Source organism: Elaeis guineensis, chromosome 4 (genome assembly GCF_000442705.2).
Source record: "Elaeis guineensis isolate ETL-2024a chromosome 4, EG11, whole genome shotgun sequence".
In the NCBI taxonomy this organism is placed as follows: Eukaryota; Viridiplantae; Streptophyta; class Magnoliopsida; order Arecales; family Arecaceae; genus Elaeis; species Elaeis guineensis.
The window spans coordinates 106,044,866-106,062,896 of record NC_025996.2 but is presented as its reverse complement, the minus strand read 5'-3'; positions in this window follow the sequence as shown (position 1 = coordinate 106,062,896).

The window sequence follows — 18,031 nt, the reverse complement described above, 5'->3', positions numbered from 1 at the left end:
CTCCAACACATGAGATATAATTGCAGCGGCACCCCTACCGCCATAGGAGACCCCATCGAATGGGAGGAGAGGTCCTTTAAACCCTGCTTTTCTCCTATGACCGGAAGGCCATGGCAACCAACCCAATTCGATTACTTGCTACTTGGATCAAGTATATCTAAATATACCAATTTCAAAATTTAAATTTTAAATTTCAAATTTTAAATTTTGAATTTCAAATTTCAAACAAATTTCAAATTTCAAATTTCAAAATTTTGAATTTCAAATTTTGAATTTTAAATTTGAAATTTCAACCAAATTTCAAATTTCAAATTTTAAATTTTGAATTTCAAATTTTTGAATTTTGAATTTTGAATTTCAAATTTCAAAATTTAAATTTTAAATTTTAAATTTCAAATTTTTCAATTTTGAATTTCGAACAACTTTCAAAAATCAAATTTCAAATTTTAAATTTCAAATTTAAACTTTTAGATTATAACTTAATCTATGCATGCAAATATATATATCATATCTAAGAACCCGCTCTGATACCATATGTGGAGAAATTCAGTGCAGGGATAAAATGATAATTTTAAAACTTTTTCAAAATCATAATTTTATAGCAGAAAAGTATTAATTAATTTAATTAATTAACATAAATTTACCATACACTAGGATCTAAATATGATATATAGCATGCATACATTTAAATTTGAAATTTGAATTTGAACAATAAACACTTTATTGTAATGTGTTCAGAACACAATACCTTTGTGCGGGTAGTAGATCGCCGCAATCTGATCATCGTTGGGAGAGTCTGATCATCGTGATACAGCCACACAATATGTCTGGCCTCTGTGGATCGTCCACATGAAGCTCTCGATCTGATCGACTCCTTACGAGTGCTAGCTCGTTGTAGAGCCCTTTTGACGGCGATGCTAATCGAACTCCTTCGATCGATGTCTGTTGATTCTTCAAACGCTCCGGATCATCAACAGACATGCTTGAGAGGATGTTGAAAATTTTTCTAAGATTTTATGGGCTCACGACACTCGTAGCTCACTTTCTCACTTTTCGAACCCCAGGCTAAAACTCTAGGGAACTCACCGGAAACCTTGCACCCACTTTTCTTTCTTTTTTTTTCTTTTTCTCTTGGAAGGATATGAACTTTCTTCTCATGCACAAGACTTCTCACGCCCCTAAATTTTTTTCCAAAAAATCTTCTTCTTGCATGCCCCACTCTTCTCCTCCTTTTATAACAACATCAAACATCTTATCCAAAAGAAAGGATAAAGATGAGTAATTGCACATTTGAATTCAAATCAAATTTTGAATTCAAATGGACACCAACTCATCCCTTATCCATTAAAGACATGAGGCATGGCTTTAATTGTGCATAGAGTGATTTCATGAGAAATCTTTTCTCATGTAATAAATGGGGTGTAAAAAAAAGGATAAGATGCAAAGATTGATTGCCCATTCAAATTCAAATTTTATTTTGAATTTGAATGGCCAACCAATCATCTTTATCCATTCATATGGCACATTAAAGTGGGGCATGGAGAGGGTTTGGCATGAGGAAAAAATTCATGAGAAGTTTCTTCTCATGAATTCAAATGGGTGCAATGGAAGTGAGGTGGCGCATGGAGATTGGGTCAAGGTGGTTTAATTATTTAAACCAACCTAATTGAACCAAATAAGTTAGGTCCAATTAGACTAATTTAAACCCAACTAAATTAGACTTAATTAGACTCAATAAAATCTTAATCAAATCAAAAATTGATTAAGCCCAACCCCTGAACAAATCAGGGACCAAACCATCTTGACGATTAGGTCAACTCTTAACCTAATCGGGTCAAACCCAACTGAATCCAATTCAATTGGACTTGATCCAAAAATAATTACTCAATCAAATTGAGTTAATTAGTGATCAAATCACTAATTAAATCTCTCATAAATACTGAGTCCAAATTCGATGGGCAATCAGGCATCAGAATTTATCGATATGTAACCCTGATAGAAAAGTCCCAACCAGTGGGACTCTTGACCCTGATACCCATAATGTGTGGAACTCGTGATCAGAGAATCTTGATTCTCGATCACTGAGTCCCAAATATATAAGATTTTACATCAGCCATCAGATCAGATAGGAACCTCTAATGTGTGTGACCCCGCAGGTTCGAACCTAAGCCGGTAGCACAGGAACCAATTCCTATACTAATCAAAGTGACCATCTAGCAATAATACCCGATGTTCAGATAGATCGAAGAGTCATAATCGCAACACTCAAAACCTACATAAATATGGTTACTGTATAATTCATCTTTTTGGCCCCTATATTTAGGATGACTCAGGGTTAAACTGTCAACCCTGATCAGATCATCCGAATCATGCTCAACTCAAACAGTCCTGTGACTCCTCACAAGGACTACCCTGGCCAAGATTTTGCTAAATTAAAATACGACTGTACACAGCTCCTAAACTAGAGTGGTCAATCCCATCTTGACACACGCACCGACAAGTCAAGTACTTGACTACACCCAGCAGCCTTCCGTCACTGAATTAGAAATTTAGGTAGTCCAGTGCCTAAGTGTAGTGAGTTGCTTGCAAGTCACCATGGTAGTCTCAGGTCAGAGGGACATTTATACCCATATTCCATCGGAGCAAATCTTGACAGCAGAAATAGCTCCAGAGTCGGTCACGTTCAGTGCAGATGTACCCTTAATCTCACCTGTATGCCATACCAGTGTCTCCACACTCATTGGTTAAGAGGACAACCAACCTATATGGCACACAATGACCTATGCTTGATAAATGTTGTCGTCCTTGGTAACAACATATCATTTGGTTGCGAATAGATTTAAGGACTAAACGACAAATCTTCCTTTGTCAAGTCTAAATAGACTTAAGGACTTTACCACAACATAGGAGTTCATTAGAAGATGAAACATTTTGTGATGAAAAATATCAAAATAATTTTTATTAATTCATAATTCATGTACATATACAAAAATAAGCACAACCGTCAACAGACTGATGATTGGCTTTGGGACACTATTCCCAACACACGGACCTCCCTGAATTTCTTTGGGGATATTGTCTCATGACAGTAATTTATGTATTGAATAGGGTTTCCTCTAAAATCATTCCTACCACACCGTATGAGATATGGCATGGTAAGAAGCTAAGTCTGAATCATCTCAGAATTTGGGGTTGTCCGGCTCATGTCAAGAGACAGCAGACGGACAAGTTAGAGTTCAGATCTTTTAGAGCTCGATTCATAGGATATCTTAAAGAGTCATTAGGATACTATTTTTATATTTCGAAAGACCACAATGTGATTGTGAGTCAAAATACTATTTTTCTTGAAAAATAATTTATTCAAGATGGTGGCATCGGAAGAATAATTAAGCTCAAGGCGAATGTCTCCTAAGAGCAATGAGCTAAAGAACCTGAGGAACCTAATCAATCAGAACCAGTCCTAACACAATCTCTTCCACCTCGTAGATCGACTAGGGTTTTCCATCCTCCTGAAAGGTACTTAGGCACCATACAAGAGGATGTAGAGGAAATATTCCTCACGGGAAATGGGGTTCATGGTGATGATCCCAAGACCTATGACGAGACGATATCAGATATCGACTCCAAAAAATGGTTAGAGGCAATGAGATCAGAAATTGACTCGATGCACTCAAACCAAGTTTGGACCTTGGTAGATCCACCTGAAGGTATTGTATCTATTGGGTGTAAATGGATCTTCAAGAGAAAGATAGGTGCAGATGAGAATATGGAGATATTCAAGGTTAGGCTCGTAGCGAAAGGTTATAGTCAGCACGAAGGCATTGATTATCAGGATACCTTCTCACCCGTAGCCATGCTAAAATCCATCCACACATTGCTTGCTGTTGCAGCCTATTTCGATTATGAAATATGGCAGATGGGCATGAAAATGACATTCTTAAATGGATATTTTAAGGAAGATATCTATATAAACAGCTACTTGATTTCACATCCAGTGATGATGATCACAAGGTCTGCAAACTGCAAAGGTCTATTTATGGACTTAAGCAAGCATCTCGGAGTTGAAATACTCATTTCAATGATGTGATCAAAACGTTTGGTTTCATCAAGAACGAAGAGGAACCATGTGTATTTAAAAAGGTTAGTGGGAGCGTAGTTGTCTTCCTCGTATTGTACGTGGATGACATCCTCCTAATTGGGAATGACATTCCCATGTTGACCTCAGTCAAAGTATGGTTGTCTAAGGATTTCTCTATGAAAGATCTAGGGGAGGCATCCTTTATACTGGGTATTAAGGTCTATAGAGATAGACCAAATAGGATGCTGGGACTTTCACAGAAGATGTACATAGAGGAGGTGCTAAAAAGGTTTATCATGGATAACTCCAAAAGAGGTTTATTGCCTTTTAGACATGGCATTCATCTCTCCAAGAAGATGTGCCCTAGCACACCTGAGGAGATTGAACGCATGAGCAAGATCCCTTATGCTTCGGCAATAGAGAGCCTCATGTATGCCATACTATGTACACAACCTGATATAGCCCATGCTGTGAATGTCACAAGCAGATATCAGTCAAATCCAGGCGAAGAGCACTGGACTTCTGTGAAATGTATCCTTAAGTACTTGAGAAGGACTAAGGATATGTTTCTAGTCTTTGGGAATGGAGAACTTCAGATTCAGGGATTTACAGACTCAGACTTTATGTCTATTATAGATGATCGAAAGTCGATATCTGGAAGTCTGTTCATTTGTAATGGTGGTGTAGTTAGCTGGAAGAGTTCCAAGCAAACGGTAATTGCAGATTCTACCATGGAGGCAGAGTATATTGCTGCATCGAAAGCTGCAAAGGAGGCATTCTGGTACAAGAAGTTTACCGCAGAGCTTGGAGTAATGTCATCGGATGCCATTCCTCTTTACTGCAACAATAATGGCGCCATAGCCCTAGCTAAGGAGCCAAGGTCTCACCAGAAGTCCAAGAACATCGAGCGGCGATTCCATCTGATCCGTGATTACCTCAAAAAAGGTTATGTCGAGGTCAAGAGAGTTAACTCCACAGACAATGTGGCAGACCCGCTAACCAAGCCATTGGGCCAACAGAAGATCGAAGCCCACCTTGAGAAGATGGGACTTAGATATGTAGCCAATTGGCATTAGGTCAAGTGGGAGTTGTTAGATGTGTGCCCTAGATGCCAGATCGGCTGACACATTGCTATACAGAACTAAGGACAAATTTATAATTTTGACTATAAATGAATAAAAGAGTTATTCTTCTATCACATTGTGTACATTGTGTCTATGATACATCCTTTGAGTTAGTGAGAATGTAAATTCATATTTTCAAGAGTTGAAAATTTAAGGCATGAATTTACATAACTAACTTATAAACTACTCCTGACCATAGGATCATCATGAGAATGGTGATCAATCTGGAAGATTGGTGTACGATCGCTTTCTTAGGATAGATGAGTCTTGAGTCTACAGTGTGGAGATACCGAAGTGAGAGTACAGGTATTCGTTGAGAATGAGAGTACTGAGCGTGACCACCTCGAGAAGTCATAAGGAAGTCTACCTTCTCGTCGATGACTAGCTCAATGCTGCAGTTGTGTGTCTAGTTCTTTGACCTGAGATGCATCGATGGTTCACCTTGAGTGTGTTATAGTTTGACTACACCATAACTCAATCTCCTAGCCATTCGGAACCCTGAGGTGTATGTTGGCTGTAGCATATCCATTGTAGGAACTAGATCGCACCAAGATGGGATCTATCAACCTCGGTAGATGAGAGGAGTAGTCTTATGATGATCGAAAGATCGAGTCCTTAAGCCCATGACCATGACAGAGTGAAATAATGAAAAAGAGTTTTCCATTGGGTTTCACATCGGACTCGGATCGATCAATTGATTCATATGACTGATGTTGGGTTTGACGAGTTCACCTTAACCCTAATTCAGTCGGGACTCATGATAAAGGAACTCAATCACATAGGTAGCTGCACCAAGAGGTTCATCTTCAGTTCTGATGGGTTGCCACCATATATTGTTAGGTGTCACTGGTGGATTTTGAGAGTAATTAGAATAATTTTGATGATCGATCATTCTAATTGTCTGAATCAGAAGAGTTCTGGTCCATCGAAAGGAGTTTCAATGATGTCGATGATGAGATCATGACATGTCTCATTACCATACAAAATTGAACCTAACTGGGTTACACAAATAAGGGTTAGGATTTGGATGTCATCAATTGGGCTACCCCAATTGATTTGGATAAGATCCAATGAGGTTCAAGGAAATCGTGCTAGCACTCGATTGAGCCTAACTTTCTCTCGTGTAATCTTTTCTGTCTCTACTGAGCCAAATATGATTTGGCTCATCCAGAGAACCTTGAAAAAGTTTCTCTTAGTCTAATTAAAGCTTGTCCAGCTTAGAAAAGGTTTGTCTTAATTCATGAGATGAATTTAAGACAAGACCTGCTAATTTCTAGCACCTGCCAATTTTATTTTAGGACATCTGTCAAAAGATGACATATGGGTCTTAAACTGAAGAGGATTCATTGGAAGATTTTTGTGGAGTATCCATATGTCCAAACCACTTCAAATTGGGTGCCATAATCAGATTATGGCATGAGCCCAATTGGATTTAAGTGGGCGCCCCAAATGGATAAGAACCAAAGAGTCCTGATAAACTTGGACTCTTTGGCGCCACCTTATTTGTGCTTATCCAATGTTGGTGCCAACATAGGAGAGAGTATGGGGATTCTTATATGATGTGATCAGATGACATCACTCCACCAATCAAAATTTTTTCAAAATTTATTGGAATTTTTTGATTGGTCGAATGATGTGGCACTGCACAGCATACATGATCTATATAAATCCCGCTGCACCTAGGGTTTCAAGATAGAACTTGTTTTATGCAAAAAACCCATTAGCTTCTGACCCCTCCTCTCTTCTACATATCCTCCCTGCTCTTCTTTCTCCCCTTTTCACGTCCAAGAAGTTGGACATTCATCTGGCAAAGGTACAAGGCGTGGTGACGCCTGGAACAGAAGGCTGCAGGACACCTTCGACAGGCTGCTGCTCCAACTTCAGAAGGAGTTCTAAAGTACTTCCAAATCAGATATTGATCTGATTTTTGGAGCATAGAATCACAAGGAGAAGATTTTCCAAATCCTACCTAAGTGGATACTGGTAGAGGCTAGATGCTTGTGTGGCTACATCAGAACCTCAGGCAGTGCTGCGATCATCTAAAGGGTAATTAGATTACCCTTGAGGTATGTCTATATTTCTCATACTTTTAGATTTAATTTTAGATTTTAAATATCAGATAATAAAATTAGATCTAATAGATATTAGATCTGAAATAGAATAGGATAAAAATTTTTAATTTATTCCATCCCAGATTTGATGAAATCTGGAAGATCCTACACAGGAAAAAGGCGATTTTTCCTTCATATCTGCCCTAGCACTTAGCTTATGTTCAAAATTTCTTTTGATATATGCTAGATAGCCCCATATCTTGAGATACTTAAGATTGGGCTTCTTACCTCTCCATAACTCATATGGAGTGGTAGGCACAGATTTTGAAGGTACCCTATTTAAAATATATATGGCAGTTTCTAGGGCATACCCTCAGAAGAAAATATGTAAATCTATAAGACACATCATAGACCGCACCATATCTAATAAAGTGTGATTCCTCCTTTCAGCTACATCATTCAACTGTGGTGTATAAGGAGGGGTCCATTCAGAGAGAATTCTCTTTTCCTTAAGATGGTTAAGAATTTTCCAGAAAAATATTCTCCTCCTCGATCTGATCGTAGGATTTTAATATACTTTTCAGTTTGTTTCTCAACCATACTTTGATACTCTTTAAATTTATCAAAAGCTTTGAATTTATGTTTCATAAGATACACATATCCGAATCTAGATAAATCATCAGTGAACATTATAAAATAAGAGTATCCTCCTTTGGCTTCAGTTGTCATGGGACCACATACATCTGTATGTACAAGTCCTAATAACTGATTTGCCCTTTCTCCATGTCCACTAAATGGAGTTTTAGTCATTTTTTCTATAAGACAAGATTCATAAATCCCTAATGATTCATAATCATAAGGTTCAAAGAATTCTTCTTTGTATAACTTGTTAATTCTTGTCTCACTAATGTGACCAAGTCGGCAATGCCAAAGTAAAGTATTATTTATATATTCTCTCTTACGTTTCTTATTTTTATCAACATAAAAAATATTGTCATTAAGAGAAAGAATTAGAAGATCATTATTAAAAATGCCATTACAGATATGCTCATTAGAAAAACAAATAGAGCATCTAGTGCCCTTTCCATTTATTTCAAAATCTCGTTGTAATAACAATGATACAGAAATAATATTTCTAATGATCTTAGGTATATAATAACAATCCTCTAACTCTAAGATCTTCCCAGAAGGTAACTTCAACATATAAGTCTCCATAGCTTTTGCTTGAATGGACTCTCATCCAGCACCGTAGAGCTCGAAGTCACCCTCCTTCAAAACTCTAAGATTCTGCAGCCCCTGCAATGACTGCATATATGAGAACCGCAGGCGGTATCTAATACCCAAGAGTCTGAATTAGAAAAACTAAATGATAGAATTATATGTATCTCATACATATCTTTTGGTGCATTACTTGCACCAGTCTTTACAGATGCAAAGTAAACCTTGCAATTCCTTTTCTAGTGTCCTACCTTATCGTAGTGAAAGCAGGTACCCTTCTCAGAAGCTTTCTTTCTCTTCTTTTTTTTCATGATACCACCTTTAGGGTTCAACTTCCTTTTTGAACCCTTCATGCCTGATTTCTTCTTAGAAATCTTACCTATAAGAAGAACTGGAGCCTTATCCTTTTTAATATGGCTCTCTGCTATTTTGAACATATTCAACAGCTTAGGTAATGAAGCACTCAATTTGTTCATATGAAAATTAACCACAAACTGAGAAAATAATTCTAAGAGTGATTGCAGGATCAAATCCTGACTTAATTCTCCATCCATCACAAAACCTAATTGACTCAATCTGGTGATCAAGTCTATGACCTTAAGGACATGGTCTTGCACAGATGATCCTTCTGTCATTTGAGCATAGAATAATTGCTTGGATATCTCATACCTTGCAGTTCTACTCTGCTCTTCATACAACTTCTTTAGATTGAGAAGTATGGATTGAGTATCCATACTCTCATACTGCCTTTGTGGATCATTACTTATAGAGGCAAGTATGATGCATTTAATAGTAAGAGAATCATTTTACCACATCTTGTATGTGGCTACTTCATCTTCAGTAGCATCATCTCCTAATGGCCCCAGGTCTGGGGTGTCAAGGATGTAGGAGATCTTCTCTTGTGTGACTATAATTTTTAAATTTCTCAACCAATCAATATAATTTGGACCGATCAACTTATTGGCATCCAAGATGCCTCTCAGTGATAATGAAAATATCATTTTTTAATCTACAATAAATAAAAAACATAACATAAGTGACCGACTTATGATGACATGCAATATTAAACAAGATCTTGTATCTAATTGTGTCTCTCACTATTTTATCAGACACCATAGCCCTCATTATGACAAACGGGATACTGTAGAGTTATCCAAGTGGGGTTGAGATCCTAATTTCTCATCAGAGCCTTTTGGTTACACAACAAACCCTAACGAGTTCATAGATAGAAAACTCTTTCCAATTGCAACTCATATAATTCTCAACTCTATCCTGGCCTCTAAAACATTAATAGTCTTATAGTTACACAACAAACTATAATATTATAGTTAAGTATGACCCTTCATTTCTATACAGTCAAAATTGAATATAACTGTTCTTATGGTAATACAATAAAGCAGTATATCCAAAATTACCGTAAGCATCTTGTATGCACCAGGGCTACATTATATCAGTCTTTACAGTAAGCCTTGTGGTTACACAACAAACCTACTATAGTTGTTGATATAATATTGACCTAGCATGAAGGAAGGTCCCTTAATAGTATTTTTTAACATTAAGCAATCTAAATTCAAGATTCGAATTAATACAATTGACCAGGAAAGTGTAAAAATAAGTTTGGTGGGAGTCCCTCCGTTGCTTTTCTAGACACCAATAAAGTTGGCTAGGCCAGCGAACAGAACCAATTAAATAACCGCCACACTTGAAATACTCCTCGACACCAAAGGATTAATCGTTTCAAGAATCGGCAAGCTTAATTGTTGTTATTACTACTGACTTAATATAATTTTTACGAGGGCTTGGACTGGTCTCATGCATATTCTAATAAAGAAGCATATAGCATATAACAAAGATGATAAACTACATGCTTCAAACAATCAGATTATAACTATTCAAGTACTAGGCTACTAAGAGTTCAATTTTAACATATCATATATGTTCTACATAACCATCTCATGAATATAGCATATGATCAATGAATCATAAAATATTATGTATAAAACATAATATTTGTTATTTCATCATTTTAGGACAACCATCTACCACATAGCGGACATCCACCACTATGCCAGGGCAACCTTACAGAATGATGAATAACAAAATCTGATTATCAATAAATATCACATCTGATTGAATTGATCAAATAAGGCTCTGATACCACTGCTGGATTTCGGGTCACGCAATGGAAGACTGGATTTCAAAATTTTTATGAAATTCGATAAACCCAAAATCCATAATCCCAAAATCCAAAATCCTAAGATCTCCCTTGGTATATTCAATCAAACATATATGCCTATAAGTGAGGTTTAAAAATGAAACCTTAGGTCGGTGAAGAATGGAAGAAGCTGATAACCTTTCTTTTTCATGAGGTGCCCAAATGTTCGCCCTCCAACAGGTGATCCACACGAAATCAGGATCAAGAAAATGCTCCAACAGAACCTTGCCTTATCAAATTCTCCTTCTGAGAACTATCTTGCCTTGCTAGGACCAATTCTCAGCACTCCTTCACCAATTCTCTCTTAAATGGCCTAAACCCCTCTCTTAGCCCTTCAAAAGGATCTTCCATAAACCCTTGTCCTAATGGAAGACTCTTTGTCTTGAAGTCTAAGACCTTGTCTTAAAGAAGACCCTTGTCTTAAAACTACAAGACCTTGTCTTAACAAGGAAAGGAAAAAACTTTATAGGACTTCTGATTGATTTTTATCCAGACTAAGGGGGGATATTTATAACATACGAATAGATGCTAATATGTCTATTCATAAAAGCCTTGAATTTGGTTATTAATGTATCAAATACATCCTTTAATCAGAAGGACCATTGTCACACGTTATGAATTCATATGACGTTTAAGCATCGTATGACTTCTTTTCAATAACTAGACTTCCTTATGATTGTTTGATTAGGTCCTCCACTGCTTCTTCGACTGAAGATCATCTTCCAGATCTGAAGAAGGATCAAACCAATCATCAAAAGGTCTTCTCTGCAAGAGAGCTACCACCCCAGGGAGATAGACAAGTCTCAGATCAGATTAGATCTCATGTGGATACCTGTAGAGGCTGGACATTTGTGCAGCTCCAGAAACCTGTCAAGTTTTTGATCATCGACTGCGGAGCTCTTCTACCCATGATAAGGTATGAGATCTGATCTCATAAATTAATTTTAAATTTTATATATCTTACATTGATGTTAGGGAAGGTTTTAGATCTGATTTAATACATGATAAAAATAGTTAATCTATTTTATTCTGCTGCGATTTCAAAACAGTTTTGAAATACATGTATGTAATCTACCCTTCCCTTTCAAACAATGGTCTCAGAGCCAGATTTCAATGAGACATATTTAATCTGATTTTAATCTTAGATCTGAAAGTTAGTTTTTGATTTAAATGATTTATTTCAATTTTATTCAGATCTAAAAATTATTGAATCATGTATGAGATGCATGGATATTTTAGATCATTGATCTAAAAACCTAGATTTGATTTTTGATAAATAATTTTTGAAAATAGTTTTCAATCATATTTGATCTTTCTTTAGATCTAAATTTTGCATGCACATAATACATGCTTAATTAGTTTTAGATCTAATTTTTAATATATGATATGTGATTTTAATTTAGATATGAAACAATACTATATGTCACCTTATTTGAAATGTGAACCTAGTGTAGTTTAGATCTGAAATTGTTTCGACATTTAAACTAAACCCATGATCATAATATACTTAATTAAGAATTAAGATGTAAAATTAAAGATCTAAAATTCAGAATTTAAGATCTGAAATTTACTACATAAAACATGGGTTAATGGGTTGGGTAGCTCAATTAGGTCTAGTATGAGCAGTTGATCAAATCGAATCAATAGTTGATTAGGTTTAGGTCTAATATCTCATGTCCAACCCAAATAGTTGTAAGTTTGGTTAGATCGACTGATAGCCACATGTTGTCGATCAAATCAAAAGACCTAATTTGGCTCTATGGTTCGAGCCTGAATCAATTAGCTAACCTGATTAATGCTTATTGACCAATTGGTGTCTAAGATAAGTTTGATAGTTCGATTGGTGATCTTTAATTGGGAGCTACTCACATAGATCAAGTTAATGGCGTACCCTCCCATCGATCTCACTTATCTAGCCAATATGGTTGATTAAGTCTTGACTTAGGATGCTAATGATTCGAGCTAACCTATGCCACTAGGTTAATCATATCTGATATGACTAATTAAAGATGAGACTTGAACCTTAATCTTCTCAATTAATATTAAGTCTAGCGGTCTTCCATCATTGTAAAGATACGAGTGCCTACCTGGTGCTGATCGTTCTTGGCTGGTCACAGTGGTTCGGTTGCATCGGATAGGTACAACCATTCCGTGGCATTAGATACCCTAGGATAGAGATGGGGTTGGGCCCAATAACTGTTAGGTGAGGGTCCCAATGACGGCTTTGCACCCACTGGTGTATGGTGGGTCTGACTTAACTAAGAAATATGTCAATAACTGTGAGGTGAGGTCACAGGACTTAGGAACCAAACCAGCTGCATCTTACTTAGTGAAGTAATGGACAAAGAGTGGTCCACTTATTGATTTGTGTGTTACCAATAACTGTTAGGTGAGGTGCACATAAATCAGTGAGACTGTAGTGCCCACTAGAAACTGATCACGTATAGGTTTCCATTTTCTTCACCTGAGGAGTGTGGGAGATCCATAAAAATAGTGGGAGCCCTTGTTTGTTTATTAAAGTCCCAATAACACACATTTATAAGTTCAAAATATCTAATTAGAAATTATTTCTCTCTACAGTTAATCATGTCGAGTTTAAATCCATGAGCCCGAATCTATGACACCAATAGGTTGACCGAAATCAATTACAAGGACTAGCTCCAAAATTTGAAAATCATTCTCAGTTTTGAGAAGCTGAACCATGTCCTCGATCAGGATGCACTTGTGTTGCCAACTCGTCCATCCCCTGATCAACGAGCTGTACTTGAGAAGTGGATGAATGAAGACAATAAGGTGAAGTGCTATATTCTTGCATCCATGTCTAATGATTTTTAGCGACAGCATGAAGACATGAGGACTGCCAGAGATATGCTAACTCACTTGCAAGAGTTGTACGATAAGTAGAGTCACATGACTCATTTTGAGATCTCGCAGAGACTCTTCAAAGCAAAAATACATGATGGGCAATCCATCTATGATCATTGTTTGACAATGATCAAGGACATTGAGGAGCTTCAGAAGCTAGGCATGAACATTGATAAGGAATTGCAACTGGATATGATCCTGCAATCCCTTCCTGATTCGTATGGACAGTTCATCATGATCTACCATATGAATAAGATTGATAGCTCTTTGTCTGAATTGCTGAACATGTTGGTGACAGCTGAAAGTATCTTGAAAAGTTCAAGGGGTACCATTCTAACTGTGGAGTAAGCTTCCTCTAAGAGAAAGTCTTCTTGAAAGAAAAAGAAGAAGCCTGCAAAAAAGTAAAAGATCGGTAGCAAACTCAAGAAGTAGGTTTCAAAGAAGACCAACATCAAAGGAAAATATTTTCACTACAATATCGAAGGTCACTGAAAAAGAAACTGTCCTACATACCTGGCCACTTTAAAGAACAAGAAGATGGATACACCTTCTGAAGGTATGTCTAAGTTGCTCATTATTGAAACTAACCTCATGATTTTCTCTTCTTCTAGTTGGATTCTAGATTATGGTTCTAGTGCTCACTTGTGGACTTCCATACAGGGTTTGGAAGAAGTTAGAGAGCTAAGGAAAGGCGAGATTACTGTCCAGATTGGCAATGGGGCAAGAGTTGCTGCTGTAGCCATCAGAATTTATCCTTTACGATTATCGTTAGGAATTAATTTGCTTTTAAAAGATTGTTATTATGTACCTGGAGCCAGTAGAAACTTAGTTTCTATATCTGTGCTGGCACAGGATCATTATAATTTTTATTTTAATAAAGACTTTTGTGTAATTTATTTTGAAAATAAAATTGTTGCATGTGTCTTTTTAATTGATGGACTTTATCATTTGCATGAAGATGCGAATATTAATATTAACAAGCAAATTATGAATGCAGTAGGGTCTCAGAGACTTAGAGATAGGATTAATCAAAAGTATCTCTGGCACCAAGGCTAGACCATATTGGAGAGGACAGACTTAACAAATTGGAGAAAGATGGCTTTCTCGGGTCATTGACTTTCGAGTCTTATAAAATTTGTGAGTCATGTCTTCAAGAAAAGATGGCTAAGCTGTCCTTTGTAGGACATGGGGAAAGAGCCATTGAGATATTAGCCTTGGTACATACTGATGTGTGCGGTCCATTTGATGTACAGGCCAGGGGTGGCTATCTCTACTTCATAATCTTTATCGATGATTTCTCACTGTATGGTTTCGTGTACCTGATGCATCATAAATCAGATACCTTTGAAAAGTTCAAAGAATTCATATGTGAAGTAGAGAAGCAAATCAAAAAATCCATAGAGATCTTCGATCAGATCGAGGAAGAGAATACCTTAGTGGAGAATTTCGAATCTATCTCAAGGATAACGACATAGTCTCACAATGGACACCTCCAGGGATGTCTCAACTCAATGGGGTATCCGAAAGGAGGAATCGAACCCTATAGATATGGTCTGATCCATGATGAGCTTCACAGATCTTCTGATCTTTTTATGGAGACATACGTTGCTTTCTGCTATTCATCTCTTAAATCGGGTTCCCTTTAAATCTGTTCCTGCCACACCATATGAGTTATGGCATGGTAAGAAATCATCTCTTGGGTACCTCAAGATTTGGGGATGTCCAGCTCATGTCAAACGTCAACAGGTAGACAATTTAGAGGTTAGGTCACTTAGAGCTTATTTTATAGGGTATCCTAAGGAATTTATGAGATACTATTTTTATCTTCCAAAGGATCACAATGTGATTGTGAGCCATCATGCCATCTTCTTAGAAAGAGAGTTTGTCCAAAATGGAGGTAGTGGGAGGAAGATTGAGCTCGAAGAGAAAGTCTCTGAAGAGCATCGAGTCCAAGAACCTGAACCCAGTAATGAGCTAGTAAATTTAGTACCTCCTCCACCTCATAGATTAAATAGGATCTCCCATCCTCCAAAAAGATACTTAGGTATACTTACGGAGGATCTAGAGGAAGTGTTCCTTATGAAAGATAGGGATATTAGGAATGATCTCAAAACCTATGATGAGACGATGTTAGATGTACTCTGAGAAATGGATGGAAGCAATGAAGTCAGAAATTGACCCATGTATTCCAACCAAGTATTGTCCTCAGTAGATCCACCTAAAGGTATTGTACCTATTGGATGTAAATGTATATACAAAAGAAAAATTAGTTCGGATGGTAAGGTAGAGACCAATAAGACAAGACTGGTGGCAAAAGGTTATATCAATGCGAAGGCATTAACTGTCAAGAGACTTTTTCACCAGTGGCTATACTGAAATCAATTCATACTTTACATGCGATTGCAGCCTATTATGATTATGAGATCTGATAGATAGATGTGAAAATTGCCTTCCTAAATGGATAACTTGAGGAAGATATCTATATGGAGCAGCCTATGGGTTTCATATCTAGTGATAGTGATCATAAAGTCTGCAAGCTGCAAAGGTCCATTTATGGACTTAAGCAAGCATCCTAAAGTTGGAATACTCACTTTAATGATGTAATCAAATTATTTGATTTCATCAAAAATGAGGAGAAGCCATGTGTGTACAAAAAGATCAGTGGAAGCACTGTCACGTTCTTCATATTATATGTGGATGACATCCTCTTGATTGAGAATGATATTTTTATGCTGACATCGGTCAAAGTTTGGTTATCAAAAGAATTCTCTATGAAATACCTAAGAAAAACCTCCTACATTCTTGGTATTAAGGTCTATAGGAATAGATCTAAGAGAATGATAGGACTCTCACAGTGAATGTACATAGAGGAGGTGCTGAAGTGTTTTAGTATGAAAAACTCCAAGAGAGGTCTCTTGCCTCTTAGACATGGCATTCATCTTTCGAAAAAGATGTGCCCTAACATACCTGAAGAGATTTAATGCATAACCAAGATCCCTTATACTTCAGCTATAGGGAGTCTCATGTATGCCATGCTATGTATGCGACCTGATATAGCTCTTGCCTTGAGTATCACGAGTAGATATCAGTTGAATCCAGATGAGAAGCACTGGATAGCTGTAAAGAACATCCTTAAGTACTTGAGAAGAACTAAGGATTTGTTCTTGGTTTTTGAGAGAGGTTTGAAGCTAAAAGTGGAAGGATACACTGATTTAGACTTCATATCTGATATCGATGATAGAAGGTCTATGTCGGGATATTTTTCTTATGTAATGGAGAATTAGTTAGCTGAAAAAGTTTCAAACAACTAGTCATTACAGATTCAACCATGGAAGCCGAGTATATCACCATCTCTGAAGCTGCTAAGAAAGCATTCTGGTTTAAGAAATTCACTGTGAAGCTAGGTATGTTGTCATCAGATGCCATTGCACTACACTTGTTGGGAAATGTGTCCCAAAAAGCCAATCGTCAAGCTATTGACGGTTGAGCAACCAAGTATTGTAATTAATTTGTTAATAAATAAAATATATTTGGTATTTTCGTCATAAGCTTTCATCTTCTAATGAACTCAGTTGTTATGATGAAGTCCTTAGGACTATTTAGATTCGATAAAGAGAAGATTTATCGATTAGTCCTTAAAACAGTTCATGACCAAATGATAGGCTGTTAATAAGGACGACAGCTTCTATCGAGCATAGGTCGCTGTAGGCCATATGAGTTGGTTGTCCTCTTAATCAAGGAGTGTGGAGACACTGGTATGACATACAGATGAGATGTAAGGGTACATCATCATTGAACGTGACCAACTCCAGAGCATTCTGCTGTCGAGAATGTCTCTGATGGGATATAGGTATAAGTGTCCCTTAGATCTGAGATCATCTCAGTGACTTGCAAGTAACTCACTGTGCTTTGGTACTGGACTAACTAAATTTCTAATTTAGGGATGCAAGGCTTCTGGGCACAGTCAAGTACTTGCGAAGTCAGAGTGTGATCGAGATGGGATTGACCACTCCAAGAGTTGGAGAAGAATGAGTCGCTGTATTTCAATTTAGCAAAACCTTGGCCAGGATAATCCATCAGATGGATTTGATATTTTGAAATACAATGTGAACAACCTGATTAGAGTTAACAGTTGAACTCTGGGGTGTCCTATGATCATTTTGGTCAAGGGGATGAATTATATGAAAACTATATCCGCATGGGTTCTAAGGATGTTGTTCTACATATTCGACCTATCCGATCGTCGGGTACCATTGCTAGATGGTCACTTCGATTGGTACAAAAATTTATTCCTATGCTATAGGCTTAGGTTTGAACCTATGAGGTCACACACATTAGAGTTCATGATCCGATCGGATGGTTGATCAACGATTAAGAATTGTTCTAGGGTTAAATGATCAATGCGATTGACATTTAACCCAGTGCAAGTGTTGCAGGAGGATCGATTAGCAATTCGATTGCTAATTGGCTTAATTTGATT